Below are 10,118 nucleotides of genomic sequence, written 5' to 3'. Positions count from 1 at the left end.
ATAGACTGATTACAAGAAAAATACTATTTCTCTTGGAATCCTTTTAAACAAAGGGAACATCTTAAGGTGAGTCTTAAGTAGTTCACATAAATTTATGCACATGTTCTAGTTCTAGATAAAAATATTATTAGATTTCCCAGTAAGATAACACAAAAGAGTTCATATCCTATACTGACTACTTGCTTTGATCAAAGAAACTTACTATAGAAGGAAAAAGAGCAGGGACATGGGACATACCAAATATGACAGAATAAAACATCCTTAGTTTTGTTTAAATTCAGAGAGTTACAGTTCTCTAATCATGCAGTATCTGTCTCTCCTCATAGCCAGACTTACGAATAGTCAGGTGGGAAACATTCCTTTCCAAAGGAACACAATGGGGAAACTGATCTAGGATGATCCCTTCCTAGATTGAGGCTAAGATTGTCCCCTTGGCTCTTTTTTTTCAAATGCAGATCTCCACCTGTTAACAGTACAGGATCACATTCCCTCTGAGTAGCTTATCTTGTGGCATTTTTCTCAGATACTGATTTAATGCAGACAACCATACACAAATTCAAACTCAAAACAAATTAGTTATGGTCCCAAGCACCTTTCACCTTAAACAGCAAGTCTCGCTAGTCACAGCTTAGAGCCAGATACAGTTGCTTTTACCTTCATAGAGTTGCAATAAGCAATAAAGATTTACTAGGACTCACATATATAAGAGATTCCATTAAACCTCTTTCTCTTCTTAAATTTAAACTTGTCCTGGTGTAAAAGCCAATTGTTGGAATCCTTTATCTCTATTGTACATAAACTTGTGGCTTCTCAGCAAGCTAAGTTCATTGTTTAGGACCTACATAAATCAAAGAAGTTCTTCTCCTGGGGCTGATGACCTTGCCCATACAGATAGTTTCCAGGGGCCTTGGCAATTTCACAAAATAAGAAGAATTAACATGAACCCCAGGAAGGGGTTAATACTGGTGCCCTTTGCCTGCTGACTCCCATACATACAGGAAGATTGTTCTGAATGGGCAGAACCAAATCGATAAGGCTTTACACAATCCCTTCCTTTCCACATACAGTAATCAATTAACCATTTTTGGTTTTAGCATTTAAATAATAATAAAATAACCAAACTGTTCTTAACTGTAATAAAAACAATAAATTTCAATGACATCAAATACATTTCTAGATCATTAAAAAAATAATAATAATTTATAAAAGGATGAGCTGTCTTACCCTAGGTATAGACACTACCTGGCAGTCATCTCTACCTTTGGCCTCTTCCTCTACTTCCTACTTTCTTCTACCCGAATGGCACTAGCTGCCACTGCCTGTACACATTCTGGCCAGCCCCATGTGACACTGAGTCTAATACTTTGGGGAGGAACACCACTGGCTTACATCACCCCAACCCATATTCCTTTTTTTTTTTTTTAAATTTTCATCCTTTTTCTAGGTGGGGGAAAATAAATCTCTCTCTCTCTAATCTGATCTGGGATGAGAGGGGTTAATAGATAAACCTTGGGCCTGTTTGCTATCCTTTGCTGTTTCTCTGAGCAAATTTATTCAAAGTGGATCCAAAGACACAACAAACCTAGGAATGAAACTTAAATAAAATTTAAAAAAATTCACAGTAGGCTTGGACATGATTGTCATCAATATCAAATTGTTGCAACAGATTAGCTTACAAATAGAAATTTAGTAGGCCTTCTAAAAATCATGCAAAGGATTTTACAAAACATTTCTTCATAAAAATATTTCCCTTTCTCAGAAACAGCTTACAATTTATCCTGATATTATTCTTAATTCCTAAGTACTAAACAATTCTTAAATTTGATCACCAAACCTTTTCCACATAATTGAAGAGAAAAAAAGAAAACTGAACATACTTCTGTAAATACTTGATTTAAGCAATAACCCTGATAGCTTAGTTAACAATCTCACAAATTTCCTAAATGATAGCAAAACAACTTTAACTGAAAATCCCTTTAAATAAAGACAAAATTTGGTAATCTATGGTTTCTTAAATTACAATACTTCAAAATGTTATAATACATGGTCAAATAGAATGCCTTAAAGGTTTCTTAACCCATTCACCATTTTTTACAGTACAATTGTAAGAGAAATTGTTTTCTGACAACACAGATGATACAGTTGTTTACCAAATTATGCAATAAAGGAAAATTTTAGAAATACAACAATACCATGAACAATTATCATCCATTTAACCTTTAAAGCCAAAACCAATTAATTGCCATTCTGGTGGCTTTACCTTAGTCAGATGTGTTCCCAAATTGCCTTACACAGGGAATCATTGATCTCATCACCATTGGCATAAACTTCACATCAGAGAAAATCCGCATAAAGTTAATGAATATGAAGCAATTATATTCAACCTAAAACAGTTTACATTCAAATAGCATTTGTTTTATGCCAAGCACCTTTGCAATCAATCATGTGATCTTTGTAATATCCCTGAGAATGAATTCCACCACTATCCCCTTATTGAACAGTAAACTAAAGTAAGTAGAATTTTCTTGGGGCTATGTAGTTAATAAATTTCTCAGTACTAAATAAAAATATGTACTTTCAAAATTATACAAATATACATTTCTAAGTTTAATACCCTTAGCCCTTTATAAAGGAATATTATCCACAAATTCATATATTTCTTTAATATTTCAGTTCCCCATTCACATTCACATGTTTCTTGGGAAAGTTTTACAGTTTGGAATCACCTGTTATAATCAGGATAATTTAAAATGTGCTGGGCCAGTATTCTAACTACTTCTTTTGGCCCAGGTAAAAAGGAAGCCTAAGGAATTTGAATCATTGCTGACAAGGTATGGTCAGTTTCCCCTCTAGGCAGAAGAGTTTGATAATTAATTGAACAGTAATAATAATAACTCACAATAACCAATATCTTTACCATAGCCAATATCCATATTAGATTTAATAGAAACCCCCCATGGATCTAGCCCGAAAGGTTGGTGGACATAATTCCTTTTATCTCTCCAGAACTTTATCTATTGGTTTTTAAATTAGGCCATCAGTCTTTCACTTTAAACCGCCTGCTTAAGATTTTTGTTTAATAATCTTACTTTAGTGCCAAATTCTAATCTATCTTAAGCATTAAATTAGGAGTGACACATCACACTTTCTATATTTTTAAATACAATCAGAATGTATTCAATTTCTTTTCAGTTGGGTCCTATTACACAAAAATTATTCGCTTTTAGGTAAGGCGGGGAATGGTTAAAGGCATACTTAGCCTGCCTCTCTTTGATCTGAGGGGAAAAGATTCACCCTTCTTTCATCCTTATCTTTCTCTCTTCTACATTCTACAACTTCGTCAAAGTTGGAATGCAGGAGGGAGGAAGAGAATATTTTCCAACAACTCTTCACGAGTTTCCAAACATTTTTACTTTCAAAACCTCTATTAAAATAGATTATATCTTCCTTACACTTATCCCTTCTGGTGGACCTTGATTAAAGTCCCTTTAAAACTGCCCATACCCTATTTCCCTCCTTAATTTGCCTTTTACCATCATATAATCTAAACAATAAAATGCTTTTCTCTCTCTTTCTCTCTCCCACCCACCTGCTTCTCTGAAGAGACTGGAGTCAGGGAGAGAAAGACAGAGATAGTGGACCTTACAGGGTGTCAGATTACACACTCACTCCACATGGAGACACAGAACAGATACACACAGAAAATGACGGAGAGCTCAGAGAGGATTCTTAGAAATCCACGGCACAAATTAGACATCGCTGGCATTTTTCTTTTCTCTTCTCTTTCCATTTTGTACTTTGGTAACTCCCAATTAGCTAGTCTAGCCCCTAGTGGGTTATTGCCACCTATCCTCGGGCTGAGGCTCACAAGATCTCGCTCTCCCTTCCCAAAAGGGACGCTCACTTGATCTTGCCCCAACCCCAGGTCACCTAGGAATTGCTCACTGGTCTTGCCCTCTAGAGGACTCACAGATCTGGCTCACCTGGGATTGTGTGCATGACTTACATGACCAGATCAATTTGGCCATTTCTCCGGTGGACTTCCTTAACACTATCAGGAGCTCTGTTCCAGTTTCCTTTTTGCCTCCTGAGATAGTCTCTCAAGAGTCCTTATCTAATCAGGAGGGAGGTTTTCACAAACCAAAGTCCTGGAGCCACCAGCAATTACCAGTGGGTGCCAGCCCTGGAGTTTGGTATGCCAAAACCCCTCCCAAAAAGGGGCTTCCCAGCCAATGCACCAAAACTATGTGGGTAAGAGACCACTACTCACATTAAAAATATACAGAGACTGTTCTTAAGAAAAGGCAAAAAAGGAGTTTATTACTTTCTCATGAGGAAGGACACACCCCAGCATGGCCCAAGATGATGCCAGCATGTCTGTATCTGTGTGTGTGGCATACAGCTCAAAGCAAGTTATATAGCCCCTAATGCAGAGTTCCCCTACCCCCTACTGGCTCTTCTTCTCACTGACTGGATTTGGAGCTCGCATTCTAAACGTGAAATTTTCTCCCCAGCAACAGAGAACAAAGACCAAAAAGACAGGCTTGAGACCAGGGACTGGTATTCAGCAAAAAGGGAGTAAAAGCTAGATAAACAGGACCTTGCAGGTCCTACTGATGTAATTTCTTATCTCTACTTTCTCAGCAGAGCAGTTTCTAAAAATATAGAAGGGGTGCAGGGTGGGGGTGGATGGTAGGAGAGGTAAGGTCTTGTCCCACACTGAGAGGGCTTCACTATTTCAGCATTCCGCTCAATCCCAACCTAATCAATTCACTCCAGTGCTTTCTTTCAATGTGGAGACCTTCTAACTGCCTTAATAATGATAAATTTTTTAGGAGTTACATGTATTATGCTCCCACATAGGAATGCAAATAGCTTAACCTTATTGACCCACATGGAGCATGGTTCAGAAATGCCTGGAAAGTGTATGGTTGCCTGGATCCAGGCAAGACAAAGTGAAAGCAAATCTATCAGCCCAGGAGCCAAAGGGTTTGGCAGACCTGAGAACCAGAGAGCTGCCCTACAGGGTGGAATTAGCTAAACTACAGGAAGGAATACACAGTGGGAGACCTCGATGGAGCCATTTTAGATCAGAGATGGGGTTCTCTGGATCCTGGGGGCTGTTCCTTCTTGCTCCGTATTTCCCTCTAGGGTCCTGCCTGAACCCTCTGCAGTCTAAGCATGAGAGCGGACAGAGGGTGAGGCAGTAGGAAAGCCTGTTTTAGACTGAACAAAGTGCTTAGCCAACAACAAAGCTATAAAGTAAAAATGAAAAGCTACGAAGTAAAAATGAAAAGTCCTGCTTGTCCAAAGTTTACAGATGAGGAGTCTGGAACTGAGAGATATTAATGGGCTTGTCCATGGTCACATGGCCAGTAAGGGTGGAGCCTGGTTTATACCTACAGTTCATCTATCTAGATCTGATATTTTCACTGCAGAGGTGATGCAGTGGATAGAGCACATGGTCTGGATTCAGGAAGACTTGAGTTCAAATGTGAGCTTAGATGCTTACTTGTTATGTGACCCTGGGTAAATCACTTCGCCTCTGTCTGCCTCAGTTTTCCCAACTCTAAAATGGGGGTCACCTACTTCCCAGGGTCTTTGTGAGAATCAAATGGGGTAATATTTGTATTTATCCCAGTATCTGGCACCTAGAATATGTTTAACAAATGCTTGTCTCCACCTCTCCCCACCTTTCCCCTCTCTTCCCCATGGAGGCAACAGGCAAGGTATACTGGAAAAAGCTTGCCTGGGATGCTCTCCCTCCTCATCTCTGCCTCCTGGCTTTCCAAGTTTTCTTCAATTCCCAGCTAATATCCTACCTTCTACAGGAAGCCTTTCCCAGTCGCTCTTAAATCTAGTGCCTTCCTTCTATTAATTATTTCCTATTTATCCTATATATAGCTTGCTTGTACCTATTTGTTTGTTGTCTCCCTTACTAGACTGTGTGCTCCTTGAGGGCAGGGACTGTCTTTTGCCTTTCTTTGTATCCCTTGATCTTAGCACAGTGCCTGCCACGGTGTAGGAATGTAACACATGCTTATTGACTGACTGACAAACCAACAGTTATTTGTTGTGTGATGTGTGATCTTGGGCAAGTCATTTAACTTCTCTGAGCCTCAGTTCCTCCTCTGTAAAATGGGGATAATATAATATATATGTATGTGTGTGTATGTGTGTGTATATAGATGTATGTATATATAATATATATTTATTTCCCAGTTACATTAAAAATTTAATACACATTTTAAAAAATTTTGAGTTCCAAATTTTCTCCCTTCCTCTAACCCTTCTCAAACCCCTTAAGAAGGTAAGCAATATATCAATTATATATGTATATACATATATATGAAGTTAGGCAAAACATATTCCCATATTAGCCATGCTGCAAAAGAAAATACACACACACACACACAAGAAAAATAAAGTGAAAAAATGTTTCAATCTGCACTCGGGGTTCATCAGATGTCTCTCTGGAGGTGGATAGCATTTTTCATCATGAGTCCTTTAGAATTCTCTTGGAATTCTCTTTAGAATTCTTTGTCTTGATCAGGGTAGCTACGTTGATCATTCTTACAATATTGCTGTTATTGCATATTATACAATGATCTGGTTTTGCTCACTTCACTTTGCATCAGTTTGTATAAGGATAAAGCCTTGGAGAGGATTTTGAAGTATTTAGCTTCCTTTCTAGAGAAGGAATGAGTGAATAGAGAAAGAAAGGAGACCCTTTGTGCAGCAGGAATCTCTGTCTAACAAAACTACATATTGGGAAAGCACAGAACCATTTCATCTAGGTTGCTTATCTCTAGGTTAGTTCTACATGCTTCTGGCTTATTTCAGAAGCTGACATTTCTTGATGTTTGCCATTATGACCAAGATTTTTCTTCCTAACAATAGATGACTATAATCTATCTACTTAGCTAAGAGGGTCTAAATTGTTACAGTGAATCAATACTGTAGCCATCTGACTTTTAACAATGTTTGCTTTTACCTCATTTATTCCATTGTATCCTCTTCAGTAATGTGTCCCTGGAATGTTGAGCCTCCTGGTGGAGGTCATTTACTGGCCAAATGTTAGAAAGTCTGAGTTCCGAGTCCCTTTGTAAAATAGGTGAAGCTTATATTCGTAGACTTCCTCCTTTCTTCTTTTGCACTCCCAGCCTGTCTACAGCACAAACCTTCCTTGGCCAGCAATCCCTGGATGTTGTGCCAGGCTCCAAAATTACCCACCCCAACCTATCCCTTTTTTAGCAGAACTCCTATTGCCTTGGCACCCTTTCACAGAAGAGTAAGATGTGACAAATAAATTCATAGCTTATCCTAAGATCTAAAGGGCTGAAATCAGAATTACATCTCCCAGGTTTGCCTCCTTCCTTCCTTCCTTCCTCCTTCCCTCCCTCTCTTTCTTTCTTTCTTTCTTTCCTTGTCCATTTATCCAAATCATAGCAAAACAGAAATCAAAGAAGGTATACATAGGATAATATATATCAGGCAATACAGAGTGAAGGAGCTCTCCCTTTGGGAATGAGGTAACAGCTCAACCGAGAGAGGGTGCTGGATCTCACCCAAGAGGGAAATTTCCCTGAAGTCTCTGGGGTAGCAAGCTAGGAATAGAGACATGATGGAGACTACCGGCTCCTTTCACGTCTTTCACTTCAACAACCCGAAGTGGAGTCAGCCTTGCCTGTATTTTTGAAAGTTGAATGGAAAGGGTCCTGACCTTAGACCACTGACACTGGAGTCACAGGACCTGAGTTTGAATCCTGATTATGTTACTACTGCCTGTTTGCCCTTGGTTAAATCATGTAACTTCTTTGGCCTCAGTTTCTTCATCTGTAAAAATGAGGGGTTGGACTAAATGACCTCTGAGGTCCTTCTCAGCTTAGCTAATTACACCATATTGAGTTTCATTTCTGTTATGTACATTTACTACATGTAATGTCATGTATATTGTCTTCTTGCTCCTGCTGGGTTGTGCCATTTTCAGAGGAAAAGCCCTCATGTACTTTTAATTCCTAGAACCATGGAGAAGAAAAAAGCTCAGTGATACTGATTGTTCTAGCATGAATCAGGTATCACACACGAACTCTGCAGGTGAAATGATGTCACAGGGAGCTAATGAATAAAGTGTATTTTTATTTTTTTAAGTCCATGAGAAAGCCTACAGGCGCTAGATTTACAAAGTTTATAGGGTACTACACGAGGAAATTTTTCTGCTCTCTTGTCCCCTAGGACTATGGGCTACAGCTGAGGGTCAAGAATCTGAGAGGGTGAGAACAAAATGAAATCATTTTAATCAGGAGCACTTTGTGTCAGGCGCTATCTATGATCCTGTGCAGCTGGTACAAGTCACCTAAACTCTCTGGGCCTCAGTTTCTCTCAGGTGTTTTCCAGGTCTAAAATTCTAGGATTCAAATGAATAATGCAATAGTTATGTGTAGTTCAAATGATTATTGTCCACACTGAGGCCAGTAATCCAGGGACGGCCTGTGGCAGAACTCACACCAACATCAGTGACAGAAAAATATTGTGAAATACGTGAAGTTTACATTCTGAACTTTCTGCCTTCTCTTCTGTATTCCCATCCCCTAAGTGCCCACTCTCTCACCAAACTCCCTACCCACATCTGGAATTATTGGGGGGCCTCAAATGAAGTCATGTTTGTCCTGGTACATAACAGGTGCTTAATAAACGTCCTTCTCCCTTCCTCTTGGGCCACATTCCAAAATTATCCCACCCTTCTTATCCTCCCCCTTCAAAAGTGTCATTCCAAGGTACCCGATCTTGGTGAGCTTCCACACAAGAAAGGGTTGTGATTAGCTAATTCACACTTCACCCTAAGATATGCTTGACTTAAATGACTGAAAACAGGATTACCTATCTCAGGCATGCCTGTATTTTCAAAAGGTGTTCAAGCTAAGAGACTATTATCTCTAATGATAAAATATCAAATATTTTGTCTGGTGACTGGAGCCTGGGGGAAAAATCCTCCCCGCTACACACACACTCAAGGGCACCTTCAGGGGTGCATCTGCTCTGCCCAGGCCAGCCCTGCTTGTCATACTGTCCACAAGCCTTGATTTCTGTTTTGGAAACAGGAATAGATTTCCAGTTCCACAGAACGAGTTTCTGGTAGAACTAGGATTCAAATTCTCCAACTCCACATTCTGGTTCAAGTACGGGGCATGTCTCAGGAGAGGAATCAGAGTTTAATTCTTGGCCTAACAACGGTATATGCATTAAACAGGGTGTTTCAACAATTGAAATGAAGAGAGAAGTTGAAACACTCTAAGAGGTGGATTGAGGTATCACCAAATCTAACGAGGGCCTTCTTGCTAAGGACTGTAATCCTAAATAAATATGGCATGAAACCTTTCCATAAATGCTAACAAAAACTCTATTTCTAAGGAAGGGGGCGTTTAATCTAGCCTGCTGGTTAGAACAAAGAGGCTGGAGCCAGGAGTCACGATCTCTATGCTTTAATCCAGGGTTTGTCGCTAGTTGATATGCAGTCTTAGGGGTGGAGGGGAGGTTGGAGGCTGAAGGTGTCACTCTCCATCGTCCACTTTCCTGCCCCCAAATACCCATTTTCTTCTTCAAATTTTTGCTGCCACTTGGAAAGTAGCCTGCTCCATTGCCCCCACCTGGTGTTCTTAGGTGAACCCCAAACCGGTTTGAGGAGGACTAAGTAACCGAAAGGGGTGGGCGGCAACGGTGACAACCTGTTCCTAAAGTTACAGGAGGAAAGGCTGAGGAGAAAACCGCAGCGGGCACAACTCCAAACCAGCGTCGCGAAGGGGGAATGCCCGCTGGTGAAGTCTAGGAAGTAAAGGCAGGCATGGCTCGGCAGGAGGCTCACATTCAAGAGCCTCAGGGCGAGCCCCGGATTTGAGGAATCTGGTCTCAGACTGGCTCTGAGAAAACTCATTTTGTTCCTAGTTCCTGCCTCCCCTCTCCGGCCCCAATTCAGGTCCCAACAGATGATTGAGGCGGGTAGGGTGGGGGACGAGGGAGCCCTGGGGGGAGGGGAGAAGAGGACCAAAGCTTGCAGAGCTGCCAGCCCGGGTAGCCCGGATCTTCAGAACCCACTGGAGCTGGAGGAATCCGATAGAGGC

The sequence above is a fragment of the Trichosurus vulpecula genome, chromosome 1, assembly GCF_011100635.1.
Source record: "Trichosurus vulpecula isolate mTriVul1 chromosome 1, mTriVul1.pri, whole genome shotgun sequence".
In the NCBI taxonomy this organism is placed as follows: Eukaryota; Metazoa; Chordata; class Mammalia; order Diprotodontia; family Phalangeridae; genus Trichosurus; species Trichosurus vulpecula.
Note: the sequence above shows the minus strand (reverse complement) of the source record.